Raw genomic sequence first — 21,325 nt, forward strand, 5'->3', positions numbered from 1 at the left:
TGGCACTGAACTCTAAAGAAAAGGTTGTAAATAAGCCCCCCAAATTGAAATAAAATAAAATACATTGTATAAAGGATGTTTAGCGTGCTCGCTTCGGCAGCACATATACTAAAATTGGAACGATACAGAGAAGATTAGCATGGCCCCTGCGCAAGGATGACACGCAAATTCGTGAAGCGTTCCATATTTTTTTGACTCACTAATTAAAAATAAACTATAAAAAAAAATAAAAAAAGGATGTTTAGCACAGATAAACATATTTTTCCTTTTTATTATAGACATTTCAAATATACACAAAAGTAGATAGAAGATCATAGTGAACTCTCAGGAGATCCTCATTCAGCTTCAACAATTATCAGCTCATAGCAAATCTTGTTAGACACATCAATATTATAAAACTAGAAGTAAGCTGTATCTTCAACTCCAGGAGACTGGTTAAGTGTATTTTGACATATCCATTTGATAGAATATTTGAGCCATTAAGATATTTATGAATATTTATGAATAACCTTGACTATTTATGCTACATATTAATTAAAATGCAGCATACATACTTATACATTTATATAATCTCAACTATTTTTTTAAATAAATTGTAGATTTTGGAAATGTAAGATATTTTTCTCCTAATGTTTTTCCATATTTTCTAAGTTGTACACATGAGTATATTTTATCTTTAAAATATTTTATGTATTGTAAAATAACTATATTGAAAAATGTTTTAAATTTATATTTGACATTTTAATAGCACAAAAATTATATCCCAGGAATTCACAAAAATGTATAGATGTATTCAAGTGTGAAGAGTTTATTTACCAACTTCACCATGAACTCGGTAGGAGGATATCTCACATTAAAGAGTTTTCCTCCTCTTAATATAAATATTTTTACATTGTATTGATATTAACTTTTGATAAATAGTACCTTAAATTTATATGTATGTCCAGCTCTCAGAATATTTACCATGATTCAGACTTTTTAAGATGACTCATGGTCAGCATCTGAAACAGCAGTTGGTTGTGTGGCTGCTGAGGCTGAAGGGGATAAAGACTGGAAATAATGCTGATATTTCAATATCCTTTTGGGGTTTCCAAGCAATTCCATGTGGTATTAACCATTTGATCCTTAGTCGGTAACGTTATTTACTTCCGTGCTTGTTTGTCTCCAGGCTGCTCTAATATTTTCAGTTTTCATGTCTTCCTTTTACACTCTCTGCTTATCGTTTTTAGTTATGAAGTTACTTCATGTTGTGCAAGCCTCTAAGATCCTCATTCCTTCTCTAATGCACTACTTCTAATTTACTTTGGACTAAGAAAACAAACAATAAGCTTTGTTTAGGTTGCATATAAAGTCCATGCATTAACTCATTCACTTGGCAAATAATTATATTCTACGTACTGTGTACTTAGCACTGGAAGGATGTGCATAAATAAATAAATAAATACATACATACATGCATACATACATACATACATACATACATACACACACAGAGCCTGCCCTCAGAGAAGTTTTAATTGAGCAGCAGAACTGAGACATTTACCTATTTTCCCAGGACCGCTTGCAAAAGCGGTATGCTGTATGAAAGCAGTGCCGGCCAAGTATTATGGGAGTTCAAGGAAGTACTGATCAAATGGTTTTTTAGAAGAGGTGACACTTAATTTGCAGCCTTGTAAGATAGACGGGAACATACAGAGATGGAGGGGAAAAAAAAAACAATTGTGAAACCATGACAGAGCCCTCCAGAAATCAAATGGAAGGGCAAGACTCCGCAAAGAAGTAGTTGAGTTTAACTAGAGCATAGATTATGTGAAGGCAGGTAATAGGAAATAAGTAAAAGTGGATTGGGACCAGGAAGTGAAAGGACTTGATTACCAGACCAAGGAATTTGGACTTTATTCAGTAGACAATGGGGAGCTGTTGAAAGTTTTTAGTAGGAGGCTAACATAATAAAAACTGTGCCTCTGAAAGATTAATCTAGCAGCGCTGAGTAAAACAGATTGGAGAAGGGAGAGACAGAACAGGTAAGAAACGATCACAATAGTCCAGGAAAACGCGGTGAGTGCCTTAACTAGGGCAAGGGCAGAGGGAATGAACGGAGTCAGTGAGTTGATTTATGAAACATGGCAGAAAAGGAATTAATCCATTATATTTGGGGAGCAAGGGAGAGGAAGGCACCATAGACACAGCTATGATTGTGAGCCGGAGTGGGGCCAAAAGCAATAAAGGGCCATAGCATAGGAGCAGGTATGGGGAGGGAAGGCACACCATTCAATTAATTTGAACACTTAGTGAAGGTGCTGAATAAGTACCCATGGGTAGTCCACTGGGTAGTTTCATGGGAGGCATGTAGTTTTGGCGAAGGCATGAAATTACAGAGCAGTAAAAAGACGAGGCTTGGAGGGGTTGATTTTGAGTAATACCTGTCTCACTACACATAGAAGCAAGTGGCAGAGCTCATCAGGGAGACGTGGCAGGTCTACTGGATTCCACATTTTTACTACCTGTGGGTCTTTTTCACCTTCTGTTGTTAACCATCTTTGGAATATTGCATGAATGTCTTACAGATTAGCAAAATATAGCCTCATACACACATTTTTAAAAATATATCCTAAGGTAATGAAGTAATTTCACATGACCCACAATCTTTATCTTCACATGTAATACAGTCTTGTGAGACTTGAAAGATGTTACTGCATGTCCCTAAGTCTTAGATCCCTCCTCAGTTAAATTAAGATGTCAATTTTGATCCTTGGTTCCCATAATTGGTTGCAAGCAGCCAAAATTTATTGTTTATTAAAATTGCTTGGGGAGAAGGAAGAGAAGTATCTGAGAATCAGGAATCCATATCTCTCAAGGCTCCTTAGGGATTCCAGTATGCACTCTGAATTAGAAACCATGAAGATAGAGAACCTCAAAGATTCAATAGTGAACATGGCATTTTGGGGGTAACAGCTCACAAAGAATTAAACATATCCAGAGTAGTAAATTTAGCATCAAATTTATTTTATCAAAGGATATCAAAATATCCTTTCCTCTTTAAGGTATTGTGTATGTTTGAAAACCTCTGTAATTTAAGAATTTTCGGTGATGTTTTAAGATATAAGCTATGTCTTGAGGAGAGACGGAAAGGGAAGGAGCACAGGGTGAATATGACATGCACACATCAGCATGCTCTTCTCTAGCCACATCCACATACCCAGAATGCAACTGTTTCTGTTCTAAAGTCAAGGTTAAAATTCCAGCTCTGCTTCTTGAGGCAGGTGATCCTTGAGTTGCCACAGATAGTAACTGTCAGAAGTTTTTATATAAGCAGCTCAGAAATATCTGTACAGACTGGTTTTAGTTCATTTGGCCCACTATAACAATATACCATGAACTGGCTGGCTTATTTAATAACAGAATGTACTTTTCCCAGTTCTGGAATTCGGGAATTCCAAGAACAGGGCGCTATCAGGGTAAGACAAAAGGCCTCTTCCGGGTCACAAGACTTTGATCCTAACATAGCAGAAAAGACTTGGGGTCTCAGGAGAGACTCTTAGAAGAGTGTTAATTCCTTTCTTGAGAGTGGACCCTCAAGGCCTAATTATCTCCCAAAGCCCCCCCCCAGTACCCCATTTTTTTGGGTGTTTAGAATGCCATGTGGATTAGGAAAACCATAAACATTCAAACCAGAAGTGTCACAGACCCCACACAGCTATGTCTAAGAGTAGAGAATTAACAGCCCATTGAAATTGTACTGTGGGCAGATGTGGCATCTCTTTTATTGCTCATCTTTAATCTACCTCTTTGTTTTGTTTATCATCATACCTTTCGTAGCAAATTAACTTTACATAACTTTCATATTATAGCAATGCCCCAGCATTTGGACTGGAGTGATAGCACAGCAGGGAGGGAGTTTGCCTTGCATGCAGCCGACCCGGGTTTGATTCCTCCATCCCTCTCAGAGAGCCCAGCAAGCTACTGAGAGTATCCCGCCTGCACAGCAGAGCCTGGCGTATTTGATATGCCAAAAACAGTAACAACAAGTCTCACAATGGAGACGTTACTGGTGCCCGCTCGAGCAAATCGATGAACAACGGGATGACAGTGCAACAGTGCTACAGTGCCCCAGCATTTATAGGACAGTCATGCTGAAGACCCAGCAAACCACAGAGCAGACCACACAGTCGATAGTGGTAGCAAGTATATCATCACTTTCTAGAATTATTCTCCCTTTGTCCCACTGAGGAAACAGTTTGCTGAAATTGAGAGACTGGATTCACTGAGACTGAAGCAGCAGCCTAGGTTTGGGGAAATCGGAAGTTTCCAACCTCCAAACCAACTTCCACACCCCACCCAACATGTACTTAATGAGAAGTTGCTGTGAGTAAGGATATACTGCTTAGTATTTACATGAGAATTAGTAACCAATTGGAGTGATGTTAATTGGATATTGGCCAGCACCCAAAATTCTACGTGTAAGTACAGAGTCAAACTAATGATAACGACAATGCTGGTACTTTACATTTATACAGATCTTAACTGCATTGCCCTGCAATTATATTTGGTGCCCTCCCACGCTCCTAGGGAAATCCTTCTCTTATCCTCACTTGTATCACCACCCATCATCCATCTTCCACTCCAGCTCCACAGTTACCCATTACCTTCCCCCAGTCAAACTGCGGCTTCTTGACTTTAATTACGCGCAGTTAGGTGGTCTGGTAACCTCATTAAAGTAATTTACTCCAAGGTGTGAATGAGGTTTAACCCTCTTCAGAAATCTGTATTTTTAAAAAACAAGCTTGTTAGACAATCAGGGTTTTTTTGTCCCTCCCGTAGTGACAATGAGGAGAGATGTTTTTAGAGGAACTTCATAGCTTCCTGTTTCCCCCAAATCACAAAGCTTTATGGAAATTCATGAAAGAGAAAAACATTAATGAAGTAGCCAATTACCTATCACTATCAATACTTCCTCTTTCCCCTCTTCCTTCTCTCTTCTCTCTCTCTCTCTCTCTCTCTGTGTGTGTGTCTCTTTCTCTCTCTCTTTCTCACACACACACACACTCCACACACACATACACATTGCTATACTGTTACTACAACATGATACCCCTATTTGTCATTCGTTTGCTCTCCCCCATTCCGGACTCACTACCTTAGCTCCTGAACTGTTCCAACTCGATGTCCAGTTTCTAGGTTCCATCTTCTATTTGTAATCTTATAAGAAATCTTCATATTTACCTCTTTAGAGTTTTGCATTTCATCTCCTGCTCTTAAAGATAGTTGAGTAAAGTTGATTAAAGGTAAGCTCCATAGTCAGGTGACTATGCATGTGACCACAGATGAGTTACTTATCATTTCTAAGCCTCTTTTTCTCATCTATAAAATGAGAGTGTTATGATGATTGAATATATTGCATAAACAGATCAACAACATTTCTTAAGTAGCTGTTATTATTAATATTATTTATTATCTCTACTCTTTACAACCACTTTTGTTTTAGATTCCTTCCACTGGTTATGCCTCGGAGGAACTATATCTCTGAATCCTCTGGGCTGGTCAGATTGAATTTCCTAGAACTTTTTATCGATGGTTTACACACAGAGTAGATAATGGCTGAGATGATATGTTCTGAACATAGGTGTAGGACATAATTTTATAAAAATGAGTTTATTATGGAGAAGGTAAAAAGCAAGATTTGAAATTTGAAACCAGATACCTTCCAGAAAATCAGAGATATATATGCTTCTTTCTCTCTTCTCTGAATGTGAATTTTATATTCTGATGAAGATGAATTTCAGGGTCTCAAGGTAGTACTGAACATAGTGAAGAATGTGACCTTTCTAATAACCAATCATATTAAGAAAGTAAGATTGATCACACAAGAAAAATTCTGCACTTTATATATTTTTTCTCCCTGCCCTCCGCCACCCCAGAGTGGAGAGTTAAAAGAGAGAAATCAGATGCTTTGAAGTTTGGTATTGCATACAAACTCCCACTTAAAATCGAAGGACAGAGAGAATCCAATGGCCCTGTCATGAATCTGTTAATAATAGGAAAACTGAGGCACTGCTGAATGAAATAACTCTACTAAAATTCATGATGAAATCTAACAGACATATTATAAGGATTAGAGGTTGCTTTTTAATCTGCTGTACTGTTTGGCCTAAATAAATGTGTTTCCTAGGAACTTAGTGCCCAGTTTCTCTTAAAGGTGAAAATGTGGCTGAAATTGGGATTGAAGAGATAGTGACAGGGATTAAGGCCCGTAACTTGCATCTGACTCTCAGTAGGGTTCCTAGAAATGCATATGCCCCCTGGAACACTGTCAGGAATGATCCCTGAGCACAAAGCCAGGGATAATCTCTGAGCCTCACAGGGTGTAGCCCCCAACAAACCCAAGAAACAAGCCCCCAAAAATAAATAAATGAAGCTGAAACTATGCTCATTGTCTCCATGTAATTGTCTCCATATAACCAATCAAGCTCTATATCTAAAATCAAACAAGGATATAACTACTATAAAACATGGAAATCAATATTTTCCATCTTTGCATTTTAACTTATTCATTTTATCAGTAAGTCTAGATAGATGGGTTAGATGTAAACTAAATACTTTTTCAAAATTATTTGTGACAAGGAAGTTTTCATGGAATTCCTAATGTACTTTTACAATGTAAGGGTGTCTTTTGTTATTATATAATGAAAACATAAAGTAATCTAAAGCTATGGCGTAGAAAAAGATCCATTAAAAAGGATCACTTAACATTTTGTAGAGAAACACAAAAATCGACTTTATTTTTATATATTTGATGTCTAATTTTCAAGTAGAAATACTATTTTTACCTAAGTAAATGTTGAACGTTTTAGATAAGTTAGAAAATTTTATGCTGAGTGAATTTTGTTTCTTATTTCTAATGAATCAGTAATTTTGACCTTCGTTCCATATGCCTCTTTAATTTATGGTGAATAAAGTAATATTGATTTTTCAAAAATTAATACACAGTCTCAAGCCACCAAGTTTCCAAATTATGATATTTCCAATGGCAAATGAAATAACATGCTGTCCATGCAGCTAGTGATTTGAGGCAATTTGAACATCATGATAAAAGGGGGGAGGGGGATTATAAGCAGTGTTATAATTAAAGGTCTGTTGATTCTTCAGTTTAAATGCCATTGTTGAAAGATTTTTCACTCAGATGTCAAAGTCTGTGGCCAGCCAAAACTTGGCGTGCTAGAACTCAGCCCAGGGAAACATTGTGTTCTACAGATTTAAAAACCAAAATCTGTTAAGAACAGAAATGTTGGGCTTGGGCTGATTTCTCATGAATCAGAACCAGAGCATAGCCAAATACCACCTCCTCTTTACAAAAGGAAGTAGTGCAGGTGGATGTTAATGGGAAATGTTTGTTCAGATGAAAAATAGGGGGAAATTATCATTAGATGTCCTCATTCAGTGCACTGGGTTAAAGTTTTATAATTATAGCATGGTTCTTTGAGAAGTTTGATTCAACAGGAAGCAGGACTTACCCATCTTCCAAGATTTTCATATTGACGCATTTCTTCATATTGCATTCCCTCTTACGGGAAAACTGTAATCCGTATTTTATTTAACACACTACATACAAATATTTTTCCAAGCACTATGTTTGCCCTCAGTTTGGAGGTTGTGGGGTTTATTTTCCATCTTGGAAATTTGCCTGCATATTAACCTGAGGTGCTGTGTACTGTCTTCTCTCTCCCCATCTAGAACACTTGAACGTTAACTCTCTCTCTCCCTCTCTCTTTCTCTCTCTCTCTCCTTTCTTTCTCTCTCTTTCTCACTCACTCTTGCTCTCTCTCTCTCGCCTTCTCTCTTTCCCCATATTTCTTTAAATAAAGCAGTTTGACTTAAGAAATACATGGTTTGAAGGCTGCAAACCAGTGGCATGTGAGTTATGTATAGCAAACTCATAGAAATTTTTTTGCCCATAGCATATTATAAAACTGGAAAATTTGAATCAAATTAACAATCAGGAGAGGATACCAAAAATACCCACATGTTTCAATTTCTCTAGAAAATTTGAAGATCTTGCAATATTCAACCTGAGTTTTTATGTGACATCAATGTCTGAAATGGAGCAGTGGCTGATCCCTTTGGAAAAGCCACATCCCAGTCCTCTCTAGTTGAACAAAGTGGTTATCACCCTCCACCTTTTTTTATACTCATTTTGCTCATTCACTCCACTACTCTGATTCCTAGAGACATTTGAATTTTCTTGCTGTGATCAATGAGTTGTTTTCTTGCTTTTTTTTCCCTGTAGTATTAATTCTTAAATCTTCCAATTTTTCCCCAATAAATAATAGTGTTGCAAAGTTTATGCACAATGGTCCTCAGATGAGCATTATTGAAAATGAAAAAAAGTTGGAATGCAACCAAAATGTTCAAAGATAGAGGATATATCTTCATAGAGTGAAACACGGTGCAGAACTTAAATTATATGTCTTGAAAGAATGTAGGTTGCAAAATAATCTATATAGCATGCTTCTTGTTTTATAGGAGAAAAAAACATATGTAGAGAAAAAAAGCCAAAGTAATGTCTCAGAGTAGTATTAGGAATATGGATAATATTCCCAAAGCCTGTACGAATACATTAGTAAATAATCCCGAAGAATAACTTTTAGAGATTCCCTTCTGTATAACAATCTTGCTCTGTTTGACACAATTATTAGAATATATCCTGAAATTTAGGGGTGGGGGCTGTTTTTTAGTTTTATGCATAAAACTGATCATTGTTTTTGCCTTTGTTCCTTAGAAGAAATAATCTAGATGATATTTCCATTGTTTTTTCAAATACTAGAGAAAGTATTCTCACTGATTCAGGTATTAGATTACCTCAGTGGCAAAGCAAGATACTAGTTCTTATGTTGGCCTCGATGTAGATTATTCTTCTAAAAAAAAAAGTTTGTCTGATGTCAAATATTATTTTTAAAAAATGTAATCATCTTGGAAACAAAAAAATTACATAAGTATGCACTTAATAATACAAACACAAAATCTTTTTAGGAGCTGAAACTGAAACTCCTCATCACAAAGGTATTAACTTTGTGCCAATTATAATAAACAAAGTTCACTGGTAAAAGCATCAAAATACTTAAGAAAATTCTTCTTATCCAGCACTTAGAGCAATGACTGGCAGATAGGAACAGCCCAAAAGTATTTGGTAAGTACAGTATGAGTGAGTTCCCACTTCATCAAACAGCATTTGATCTGGGCATCCAGAAAAGCCAGTTCTTTTAAAAATAGGATCCTAGCCATAACATTTTGATTCTTTATTTATAAATAAAATTTAAAGATATAGTTTGGAAGCTTAAAATTAATGATGCTGTAATTTTTCCCCAGGAAAATTTGGTTTAGGTCCGTGATTGAGTGCATATATTAGCTTAGAAAAAGTACAGAAAGGAGTAAGTGATGGTTCTCTTAAAAACAAATGCAAAGATGAGGACTCCATATGCTTCTTCCCCTCCGCAGTGCTAGCTAACTTCGCTGCTTCTGATTTTGTTGGTTTGATCAGTTACTTCCACTTCTCCCGAGTATCCTTCGCCTTTGGATTCCATAACATTTGTATTTCTGATGCATTTGTTCATCAGAATGAATCAGACTTGTTCCTTGATATAGTTTCCTCCCTTCAGCTGCCGTGTATGTGTGTGTGTGTGTGTGTGTGTGTGTGTGTGTGTGTTTCTTCCTTTCTTCACTGTATTCTTAAAATCTATGGACATTTTTATGAAACCCTTATGACTGCAACCAAACTTGGGCCATCTCCTGAAAATCTGACTCAGGTCCTGGTCAGCAGGTTCTAAACTCTACAGTCTGAGGGATTCCATCAACCAATTGGATATTCCCATCAAATGTGCCCTCACAGCACACAGCATCTCAAACACTCACTGCTATCCTTTGCGTATGCTGTAGCTCTGTAGCACTGTCGTCCAGTTGTTCATCGATTTGCTCGAACGGGCACCAGTAAGTTTCCGTTGTGAAACTTGCTGTTACTGTTTTTGGCATATCGAATATGCCACGGGGAGCTTGCCAGGCTCTGCCGTGCGGGCGGGCGGGATACTCTCAGTAGCTTGCTGGGCTCTCCAAGAGGGATGAATGAATCAAACCCAGGTTGGCTGTGTGCAAGACAAACGCCCTACCCGCTGTGCTATCGCTCCAGTTTAAGAGTATGCTGTAAGCTAATTAAATTTAAAAACTATTGTTTAACCATTCCCATGTATTTGTTTATTTTCTACCCTGTACCTAAAACCCATCTCTCCAATTTTCAACTGTTGGAATATTTTCCATATTCCAAGATCTATTTCAAATACAACCTCCGGGTACCTTTTTTTTTTTTTAAGTATTCATCATTACACATTCCTCAAGTCACAGAACCCTACAGAATTTTGTTAGCAACCTTTTTTGCTGTTCACTGTATTTTATACTGCATTTTTGTTGTATGAGTTTATTTTCTTTCATATTCTGAATATTAAGCTTAAATCTCTTAGCTCATCTTTGTAGCCATTGTCTAGAGTTTAGGTCCTAACAAAGTCCTTTACTCATAGAAGGCACTCATTAAATGCATGTTTGATTTAATGGGTTTGTATCCGATGATTGTACATGCATTACAATTTGAAAGCCCAGAAAGTCTACCACCCAAAGTATCTTCTCCAGTTTCCAGTCCATAATAAGTTGCATTGAGACATTCTCTTTGACAAATGAGGATTTTTCCAAGACACGTAAGTTCTTAAGAGGGTGACAAGTAGAAAAACACCCATAAGAGAGGTAATAGAAAGTTCCAAGTGGTTGGAATGGTGCCACTGACAAGGTGTCTTTTATTTTTCTCAGTTTGACAATAAAAATAGCTTCTAGCTGACTGGAAAATCTATCCAGTGGTTTGCAGTGTGTGCTTACATGCACAGCGCTCAAGTTTGATCCCAGAACTACATGGTTGACCCTTGTGTGCTACAAGGAGGGAATTCCCGAGTACAGAGCCAGGACTAGCCAGTAGTAACCCCTGAGTTCCCCAGGCATAGTTCCCCCTCCCCCCGAAAAAAAAAAGCAGAAAGCAAGCAATAGACAAACAAAAGATAGCTTCCACTGTACAGAAATGTTATGAGGACTAAGTAAGTAGTACTAAATATCAAAGTACTTTGAATACTATCTGGCAAGCCACAAATGCCAGTCAGTATTGTTAACTAATAAATATCTGTATGTTTATGATGTATGTGTAGTATATGGTTATATATATATTATGCATATGCTTGATAGATAATATTATTTTAGAATTGATTGTAATTATGTTAGTTCCAGTGTCCCCTTATTAACCAAATGGCAAATCCAAAAGACACTCATGAATAGCCAAAAGCCTTCAGCGAGGGGGACAAGGAAAGCGTGTACACAGCAAGGGCAAATAAAGTAAACCTGAGGTGCATACGTATGTGAGCAAGTAAAAAAGAATTTTGCACAGAGAGCAGGATTTGACATGCAGCTCTGCCGCCTCTGATTACGCTGTATCTTAAGGAAGTTTCTAAACTTTCCTGAGCCTCAACTGGTTGGTCTCCAAAATAAGAAAGCCCATCTTTGACATTTGCTTGGAGGATTAATTCGGCTTTTGTTCTCTTAATCAATTCATTATTGGGTCTCCTTTGGAGAGGATGATTCTGTCTTTTCTCTGAACTTTGCTTTTTTTTTTTCTTGACAAATTTGATTCCAGACTTTTTATTTTGAACCAAACTTAGAGGAAACCAGTGGCACAGTTTCAGAAAAAATGGTGTCAGAACCAGCTAGTAATTGCAAATTTTTAATAATTTAATACAGTAGTAAAATGTTACAATATGTACCAATTAATATGCACTGAGCTTAATAGAGAATAAATACTTACCAAACTATGACGAAATCATTAATCTAGAACAAATTTACTAGACAGACCAGGACTTTATTTTTTAAATCAACTACATTTCTACCTGTGGAAGTAATTAGGTATACAAACCCACAGGTTTTACTGTTGGTCATATATCTTAAGGATGACAATTGAGATTCTTACCAAAAACAGAAAGTCATCCCCACATAGTTTTCTCCAAAGGAGGTGGGAGTGGAGGCGGGGAAGGGAATGGACAGATTGGAAGAAGAAAAAACAAAGATGAAAAAACAGTTTTGAAAATATCATCGAATTCCTGACTATTTGGATCTGAAAGAAGAAGAACATGTAATGTACCTTCTCACACCTAGTCCAATTCTTGTAGTGCTGTGATGTGGTACTTAGTGCTCTAGGGGACCTAAAGCAAGTGTCACAAATGCGACCAAAAGTCTCATGAAAATGAGCCTCTTAACAGTGTGTGAGCTGGCCTGCAGTGGCCTCAGGAAATCCCCCCCGGCTATTCACATCCTTTTTATCCACTACATTCTCTGACTCAAAAGGAAACCTCACTTCACCTCCTTGACCAGAATTGAACAGACATTGATTTGGTCAGCCAGTATTTTATTTATTCATTTATTAGTCTTCATCATTTGTATTCCACTAGGACAAAAGAATATATCTTTTCCTTGCATTCATTTAAGCTTAAATATGTGCAAATGTGTGTTTGTGGGAGAGTGAATATTTATGCTTATGTCATTTTATGGGTAGCTTTCTTTAATTTAAAATATTTTCCATCAAAACTTCAGTACACAGAGCCTAACCATCACAGTCATTGTGCAGGACTCTGCTTGACATATTAGCTAAGTTCCTAAAAATGTTACACATAAAGTGAGCTTTTTAAAAGAGAATCATGTTTTTCTATTCACTTCTATAATTAGTCAGGTTAAGTGTCACATGAGAAAAATAAGTGGCCCAGTGCATAATTTTAAAAAAAAATTAAGAATTACAACTTTCACCTCAGTGACAATGATGCATTTATCTATGGGCACTTTGTGCGTCTTAATTGCCCCCAAGAAAAGCCAGTAATAAGTGAATCCAATTAAATAAGCAGATATTTTGGAAGTAAATGCTGTTTGTAAAGAACTATACTATACAGGCAAAGGGAAATTCCAAGAAGTTTAAGGAAGGATTTATCCTCAGGGAGTATATAATCTAGTTGTGGATCCTCAAGGATCCACAACAAAAGGGTGGAATTACATACAAAATTAGAGATTTATTTAACAGCTTGGAATACATTTGTACTTTGCACAATTACATGAATAATCTGTATTAAACCATACCTTTTAGCTAATTGCCCTTCCATCGGAAGACATTTAAGCATATATAGTCTTACAGCTACCTAAATGTCAACAAGGCATGAATTTGTCATTGAACTGGACTCACTGATTTGTTTAAACAAAATTTGAACAATTCAAGCAATCATAATTAGCATTGTGGCAGAATGTATTCATACCTTTTTAAATGCTGAACTGTCAGAGGCTTTGCTACAGTTTTTTCGAGAATGTTTGTTAAACTAACAGACATTTCTAAATAGAGTAAGATGTGATGTTAAGCAACCAAGGTATGGCTTATAAAAATGCCTGCCTTCATTCCTAAATACCAGCTTTGAACCCTATCCTTTCTTTAATTTTGTAAAATAGAATTTATCCTTGCTTACCAATTACTTTTCAAAGTAGAATTGGCCAGAGCACAAATATAATTAATTTCGCCATAACCCAGATATCATATAGGGACTTAAAGGAAATGATGACCTTAGTTACTACTTTATTATACACTTAGAAAAAGAATCATGTAAATGCAAAGGAAAGTCATGAACAGTATAAAAATGTTAATGACTGGATGTGTGCAGGCTACCATACCCTATATTTATATACATGTCTTTACTCTTCTGATGAAGTAAAGATAATAAGATTTTAATACTGAGCAAATGAGATCCTTAGTTGCATTTTAGTTACACATGCTGTATTTGTACATATTGTCTGTTTTCCTTTTCAATTTGTAATCTGAACAACTTGCAAGATTGGTTAATCACATATTATACACATTTTTTTTTCTTTTGTGCTTTTTGGGTCATACCTGGCAATGCACAGGGGTCATTCCTGGCTCTGCACTCAGGAATTACCTCTAGCGGAGCTCAGGGGACCGTATGGGATGCTGAGAATTGAACCTGGGTTGGCCGCATGCAAGGCAAATGCCCTACCCGCTGTGCTATCGGTCCTGCCCCACATTTTTAAAATGAAAAACTCATGAAGTTCAGGACAGATGACTTTCTTAGCACACAGAGCTCCGAAAAGGTACAGCTGCTTCTCCTGGTGCACCCATTGTGACTAACTCAGAGATAGCAGCAGCCCAAGGAGAATCTTTGCCACACCACAGCTCTCTTACGAGGCACAGAGGAGTTGGGAAACACTACTTGCAGGCTTCAATCTTCAGAAGGTGGAAGAGCCCTCGGACCAAAACATGCTTTGTTTTCATGGAAGAGGGAAATGATACAGCCATCTATTATAAGATTTTTTTCTTCTTCACTAATACAGAGTCCTTGGTATATACTGTAAAATTTTATTACTTGGAGGTGGAATAAAATACTGGGGTTGGAGTTGGGGATATTGCTCTGACAGGTGGCACATGTTCCTGGCAGGTCTGGGGTCTGAGTTTGTTCCCTGGTACCCTTGTGGCCTCTGCAGGTCAAGCCAGAACTCATCTGTTAGGCCCACTTCTTGGCCTAGTATGACCTGGAGTGACCCCTGAGAGACCTAAGCACAGCTGGGTAAGTCTCCTATTTTAAAAAGTTCTGTTGAGGTTCCATGAAAAACCATAACATGGTTGTGTCTATTCTGGTTCTGCCCGAGTTCTTTTCAGTCTGCTCAACTTGAACATCAACATCACTAAAAGTCTCTGCCCTGGGCCAGAGTGATAATACAGTTGGGAAGGCAGTTGCCTTATACATTGCCAACCAGGCTCTTTCTTCAGCACCAGATATGATCCCCTGAGTGCACCACTAGTAATCCCCAAGCACTGCTGGTGTGGTGGTGAGTCTCAGTCCTGATTCAGACAAGCCTTTTAATACCTGGGCTTATAACTTTGCCATTGAAAAATCTGAAACTGTATAGGGGCGTGGGGGTGTTTGGGGTGTGAGGGGGCGGGGTGGAGCTATACTGGGATTCTTGGTGGTGGAATATGAGCACTGGTGAAGGGATGGGTATTCGAGCATTGTATAACTGAGATTTAAACCTGAAAACTTTGTAACTTTGTAACTTTCCACAATAAAAAATTAAAAAAAAAAAGAAAAATCTGAAACTGTAGTCAGATGTTGAGCTAGCATCCTAGAATTTATTTAGGAGAAAGTAGAGAATTTAAAGAGGTCCTACACCATTTTGCTGAACTGAGTATCTCTGGAAATTGATTTCCTTAAAGTGTTTTTCTGAGTCTCATAAGCCACAGGCTTTTTTTTTTCAGTAACATAGAATTCAAAGCTATCACTAATTTTTGCTACATAATGAATTGAAAACTAGAATTTCAAATTAAAAGAAATAGAGTTTGTTTCCAGAAACTAATACTGCTAATAGGTTCTCTATTCAGGTGCCTCTGCAGACTTCTAGTGTTCATTTTGAATTAGAAAATTAGACCTGACATCTTAAGCTTCTTGAGCCATTTTTCTAATATTATCCCAGAGTTACAGTTACTATGAAATATTAAGGTGATATTCCCAACATTTGGTTCTGGCACCTGTGATTCAAATTAATGTTTCTTTCATAATAATAACTATATAATATGTTAATAATTTACTAAAATTATAAACTGTTTTTCTGTATGTGGTCATATTAATCCTCTATTGACCTTTTGCATAGATAGGGTAATAATAATTAATATGTCTTTCATAATTCCCATTCGGTAAATGATATTTGTAGACTACACGATCAAGAGTCACATTGTTGTCAATGGCAGAGCCAGAATTGAACCCAAGCAAACAGGTCGTCTTACTCATTGTTCAACATGTATTTTAACAGCCTTATTGACCCTCATAGAAAATGCCCTAAAACAGTGGTTTTTGGTCAGATTTTATAAGTATCTAAAAGGCTTATAACATATAGACATTCAGAAATCCACCTCTTAGGGTCATTTTAAGTAAGCTTGGGGAATCCCAAATTAATTTTTCTAATAGGTTTCTATGTGTTGTGATGCTACCAAGAGCTATTCTTTTTTTTCCCAAGGACTATTCTTTTAGTAACACTGTCCTATAAATTTTGTAGTAACTGAGTGGTAATGATACATTCAAACATGATAGTCTTAGAAAAAGAAGGAAGCTTATTATATATGATGCTGTTTCATGTTAATTCTTTAGTTTATCTCCATTAAAAAGAGCAGAACAGAGATAATGTCCGTGTTTGGAAGAGAGTATTTCACTATTTAGAATGAGGTTAGATCTTCTGGTACTGAAGAATTGGATATTGTCCTTCAATTTATTTGGAACCTACTCTTGATCAGCTTGGAGATCATAGCTAAAACTAACCAATTAAGAACTGCTAGAAGATCCAGTATAAGCAGTGTGATTACCTGGATCGACAAGAAAAGATCCATTTTGAACAGATTTATTCATATCAGTATAGAAGGAAGGCCACTTTAATGATAAGAGAGAGGCACCCCTTCTGGACCTAGTCCGGTGACTTTTTTTTAAAGACTGGTAAAAATGTCTTATAAGTTCCATTTGAATCAACAAAATAATGTGTTCTTTGAAAGAAAAAAATGCAGGGGCTGGAGTGATAGCACAGCGGCTAGGACATTTGCCTTGCATGCAGCCAACCCGGGTTTGATTCCTAGCATCCCATATGGTCCCCCAAGCACTGCCAGGAGTGATTCCTGAGTGCAGAGCCAGGAGTAACCCCTGTGCATTGCCGGGTGTGACCCAAAAAGAAAAAGGAAAAAAAAGACCAGACAGTATAGGTGTTAAAGTACATGAATTAAACTGACCACAATTCAGTCACCCTCACACATTGCCCCCCAGTTATTTTCAGGTGTCATACTGGGGGCCTCCAGCACTGTCAAGTGTGGCCCTGACAACCCTAAAGCACCACTGTGGTGACTTGAGTGCTCCCCAGCACTGCAGAGCCTGAGCAGCACACTACCAGACCCTAACCTTATTTTATTTTTAATTTGGAGGTGGGGTGGGGCTGTTGGGGCCACATCTGAGGATGCTCAAGGTCTACCCCTGGCTCTGCACTCAGGAATTACTCCTACCAGTACCGGAAGAGGAGGGGAGGGAGGCACCATAAGAGATGCCAGGAATTGGATCTGGGTCAGTCATGTGCAAGGCTATCGTCCTACCCACTGTACTATCTCTTCAACCCCACCAGTCCCTAACATGATTTTTTAAATTTGGTTATTTATTGAATGACTGTGAGATACAAAGTTATTCATGATTGAGTTTCAGGGGTATAATATTCCAGCTTCTATCCCTTCACCAGTTTGTTCGCTTCCCTCTGTGAATGTCTCCAATTTCCCTCCTGCCTCCCAGCCTGCCTCTGTGGAAGATAGAGGCAGCACTGTCTTGTTTCTTTTCTCCTCGGAGGCACTGTGGATTGCAGTGCTATTATGGAAAGGGTATCAGGCAGATCACTTTACCTACTGATGCCTAGTTGGCCAAGAATTGCCAGGAGACACACCGCTTGGGAGGCCCTAAATAATATTAATAATAATAAAGTAAATAATTTTAAAAGTAATATTTCAGCAGTGCTGTGAGGAAATTAGCTTGAGTTATTGCATGGTCAACACGGTTGCTTTGGCAGCTTGGAAGGAGAATCTACTTCCTTGTTTTTTCGAGCTTCTGAAGACTAGTACTTGGCTCATGAATTTTTTTCACTACTAACTCCAACTGCCTGTTTGCCTCTGTATCACATACTAGCTCTGGTTCTCCTACTTTTTCCCTTACAGACGCTCTTGTTCCTATTCATTTAGAGTTTGTCTAGCTACCCCAAGATAATTTTCCCATCTCGATATCCTGAATTCATCACACCTGCAAGGCCATGGTAACTAGCATTCCTAACTCTGAGGTTTGGAGACATAGGCATCTTTTGTAGAGTCACTATTCAGACTACGACAGTTTTTTTCTGAGATGTTTGTCAAACATTAGAATTAGAATTGTGGTACTACTTTTTAATGTTTGTCAAACATTAGGCATTAGAATTATAGTACCACTTTCTCAGTGCCAGGATTTGAAAAGTTCTTAAATTCTTTCCGAAAGGGATGAGCCTAGAAGCAAGAGTATGGCAACCATCTTGCAGACTGTGTCTGGGGAGAGCATGGAAGCAAAAGGGAGAAGAACTGGGCTCTAGCACTAGCTTTGCTTCATCGGTTCACAAATAAGCTTATCAGATACGATGTCTCAGCCACTGACATACACTGTATGAATTAAAGAACCAGAGACTCTCCTAAATTCTGGGCTTCAAACTCCATGAAATCTATCAGACTGTTCCTAGATGGCATTTTAATGTAACACCAAGAGTATGGTCACCATTAGTACACATTATAAATCTTATCCACGTTTTTTTTAGGGGGGAGGGGTGCTACATACCATTGCTAGCTGGTTGTGTGTGCCAAGGGTGCTACTCCTGTTGGGTTCCAGCTTGTGGTGAAGACCTAATGGTTCAGTGCTCAGCCAATGATGTACCACTGCTGACACCCAGCAGTGTTTTATGGGCCTTCAGAGACACACCCAAAGGTACTGGTAGAGGATGGCAGGTGCAATGGCTCTGCCTTCAGGGTGCACATGCTAAGCCAGTCCCTCCACTTTGCTTTGAAATTCAAATTTTACTTCAGTTTTGAATTTAGAATGTATTATTATTCAAGTCCCTCTTGCTAGTAAAAAAAAAATCTTGAGGAAGTTACTATCTACTTAATTACTTCAGTCTTGACTTGATTGCTAAGCATCAAATCATTAATCTTTATGTAATTCATATACCCCCTTGACATACTGGCAAGTTGAGGCACAGAGAGGATAAGTTCCAGTTGCACATGAAGTATTAAGGGAGTTAGCAGCGATCTCTGCCTTTCTGTAGAAATCACCAACCTCCATGTGCAGGTGTGATACTGGGCAGTACAAGCATTATGCCAAGTAAGTGTAAAAAAAAAAAATCTTGATCCATAGATCTCAACCCAAAGACCGGGTGGCAAACCAGAGGGTGATCACGGAGCGACTCATCACTATTAGGATCAATGAAGTAGAAAAGGGCTGGAGCAGGGGCTAATTCTTTTCAAATATGTATGTTATCTTATTTAAGTTAGTTCTTCTCATTTGCCAGATACAAATCTTTCTACAGCATTAGAGTCATCCCACAAACACCAGTTTTAAATGATGATTTACAGAGGTCCACAAAGAATAATTTTGAGGAACTTTATAGGGAAAAAAAGGCTTTGAGAGCTGAACCAGAAAAGGTGCTTGAAAGTAAATCAAATTATGGCATACATTGAATTATGGCATTTATTATTATGTGCAGAGTATGCATGGAATTTTGAACTAAAAGCTGAGGAAGCAAAGGTCTAGAAATGCTCATGCATAGTCAATATATTAACCCTTTATATTTTCCTTTTCATTGTGCCCTATATTTGGTTACTTGATCATACACGCATATACTGAAAAGAACTCATAAACTATTTTCTGCCAACTGTCTCTTCTATGATTAAAATGGATGGATCCGAGAGATTTTCTTTGGTATCATGTAGGTATCAAAGGCCAAGAATTCCTTGGGAAAGGAAGTGTTGAGTTTGTTTATGACTGTCAAACTTTTTTAAGCTTATTAAATTGGGATCCCCTGTCCTTTCTTCTATAATTTGAAGATTATTCTAGAAATATGTTTGGTGACGAAAAAAAAATACTTGCCAAGTAAGTCAGGGTCTAATAACTGGATTAATGACCCATGAGTTCAGTATACTAGACCATTCAGAACTTCCCCTCACTTTTCTACTTTAAAAGATTCATTTCTGCTGCTGATTTTCCTGCTAGAAAGAAACTACCTGGTATAAGAAAATCAGCTTTTCATGAACAGGTCATCAACTCTTAAAATATCTGCCCATGAGAAAATAAATATGATTAGAATCCTGTCACCAAGGGAATGGCTTAAAAATCTGTTTATTTCAGTGCTGAATAAAAATCTTTGCTTCACCTAGTTGCCTCTTTTTTGCCATGACTAATTCTTTTTGCCCATTCATTCATTTATTGTGTGGCTACTGCAAACTAATCATTTAGGGGAAATGGAATACCCTATATGATTATTCAAACCTTAAATATAATTCCATGTTTGTGTGTATTCAGATGCTTTTCTTAAAGAGCACATTTGTGACAGGAATTGAAGAATGGCATAGTCTGGGAAAAATTAAAGAGACACGATGTAATTATCCAAACTGGAATTAAGCCAATTAATAACCCATGTACTAACACTACCCTCAAAGTGCTGAAAATGCCGTGAGATATTTAAATGCCCCGGGTGGTCATAGCGAGCAGTCTTCCCCTCATTCATTTTCAACACCACACAGGAATATGGCTCACTCTGGCTTCTGAGGAAGGGCTACTGCTTGAAGCTCTGCTACAGAAAGAGGTGCAGATTGTGTCATCTGAGTACAAGTTTCTCTCAAGTGACTTTGTACAGATTTTCACTTCCTTTATAATGAAATCAAGCTCATGGAGTTTTATGTATGTGCTCATTTATTCAACACATGTTTACTGAGCATCTACCATGTGCCCACATCGTGTCTAGGGAAACAGGCTTTAAAATCTGCGTGCCTGGATTTCATCTGACTCCACACTGACTGTGTGCTCTTGAGCAACCCGAACTCTTTGATGTCTGTTTCCCTTTTTTATGAAATAAGAATGGATATTACCTAATTCACAAAGTTGCTGCTCCATGAAAGTACCCGCCCCCCCAAAAAAAAAACTGAAATACTTAGCAGAGTGCTTAGCACAAATCAAGGATTCCAGAAATAGGTTGGGCATGATCATAATCATTATTATTATTACCAATCAGGAAATACACTAAAGTCAGAAACAAAGAGATGAGACAGCCTTCAGATGATTTATGAGTTTTGATTTCTAGAAATTTAGGGTATGGAACTTTCTAAACTCTGCTGCCAACCCCTTCTGATAGAAATCCATGTATAAGATTCTTGCTTTGCTGTGGGATTTCAGGTCACAAATGTGTAGGCTTTGACTATAACAAGCTCAGAACATTCATAAAATGCACTTTCACTTATTTACAACCTCAGTCTGTGCCTTTCTCCATAAGGATCACCATGGACTGACCAGCCAGGGACTTTAGAAATATCAGCTCGTGTCATCCTCCAAACAGCCTTACAGAGTGGCTGTTACACCTTTTACAGAGAGGAAAGCTGGGGCTCTTGGACTGGCTCTGACTCATGCAG

The 21,325-nt window shown here is 37.7% G+C and overlaps 1 protein-coding gene and 1 non-coding gene across 9 annotated transcripts in view; both read left to right on the forward strand.

Moving 5' to 3' along the window:
• The window catches only part of ZBTB20 (zinc finger and BTB domain containing 20), an 897,756-nt gene that overhangs the window by 717,481 nt on the left and 158,950 nt on the right, over nucleotides 1–21,325 (forward strand). The window lies entirely within an intron of this gene.
• On the forward strand, nucleotides 85–191 carry LOC129402761 (U6 spliceosomal RNA). Its single transcript, XR_008628806.1, has one exon. It is a non-coding gene; the product is annotated as a U6 spliceosomal RNA (small nuclear RNA).

Source organism: Sorex araneus, chromosome 2 (assembly GCF_027595985.1).
Source record: "Sorex araneus isolate mSorAra2 chromosome 2, mSorAra2.pri, whole genome shotgun sequence".
Lineage (NCBI taxonomy): Eukaryota > Metazoa > Chordata > Mammalia > Eulipotyphla > Soricidae > Sorex > Sorex araneus.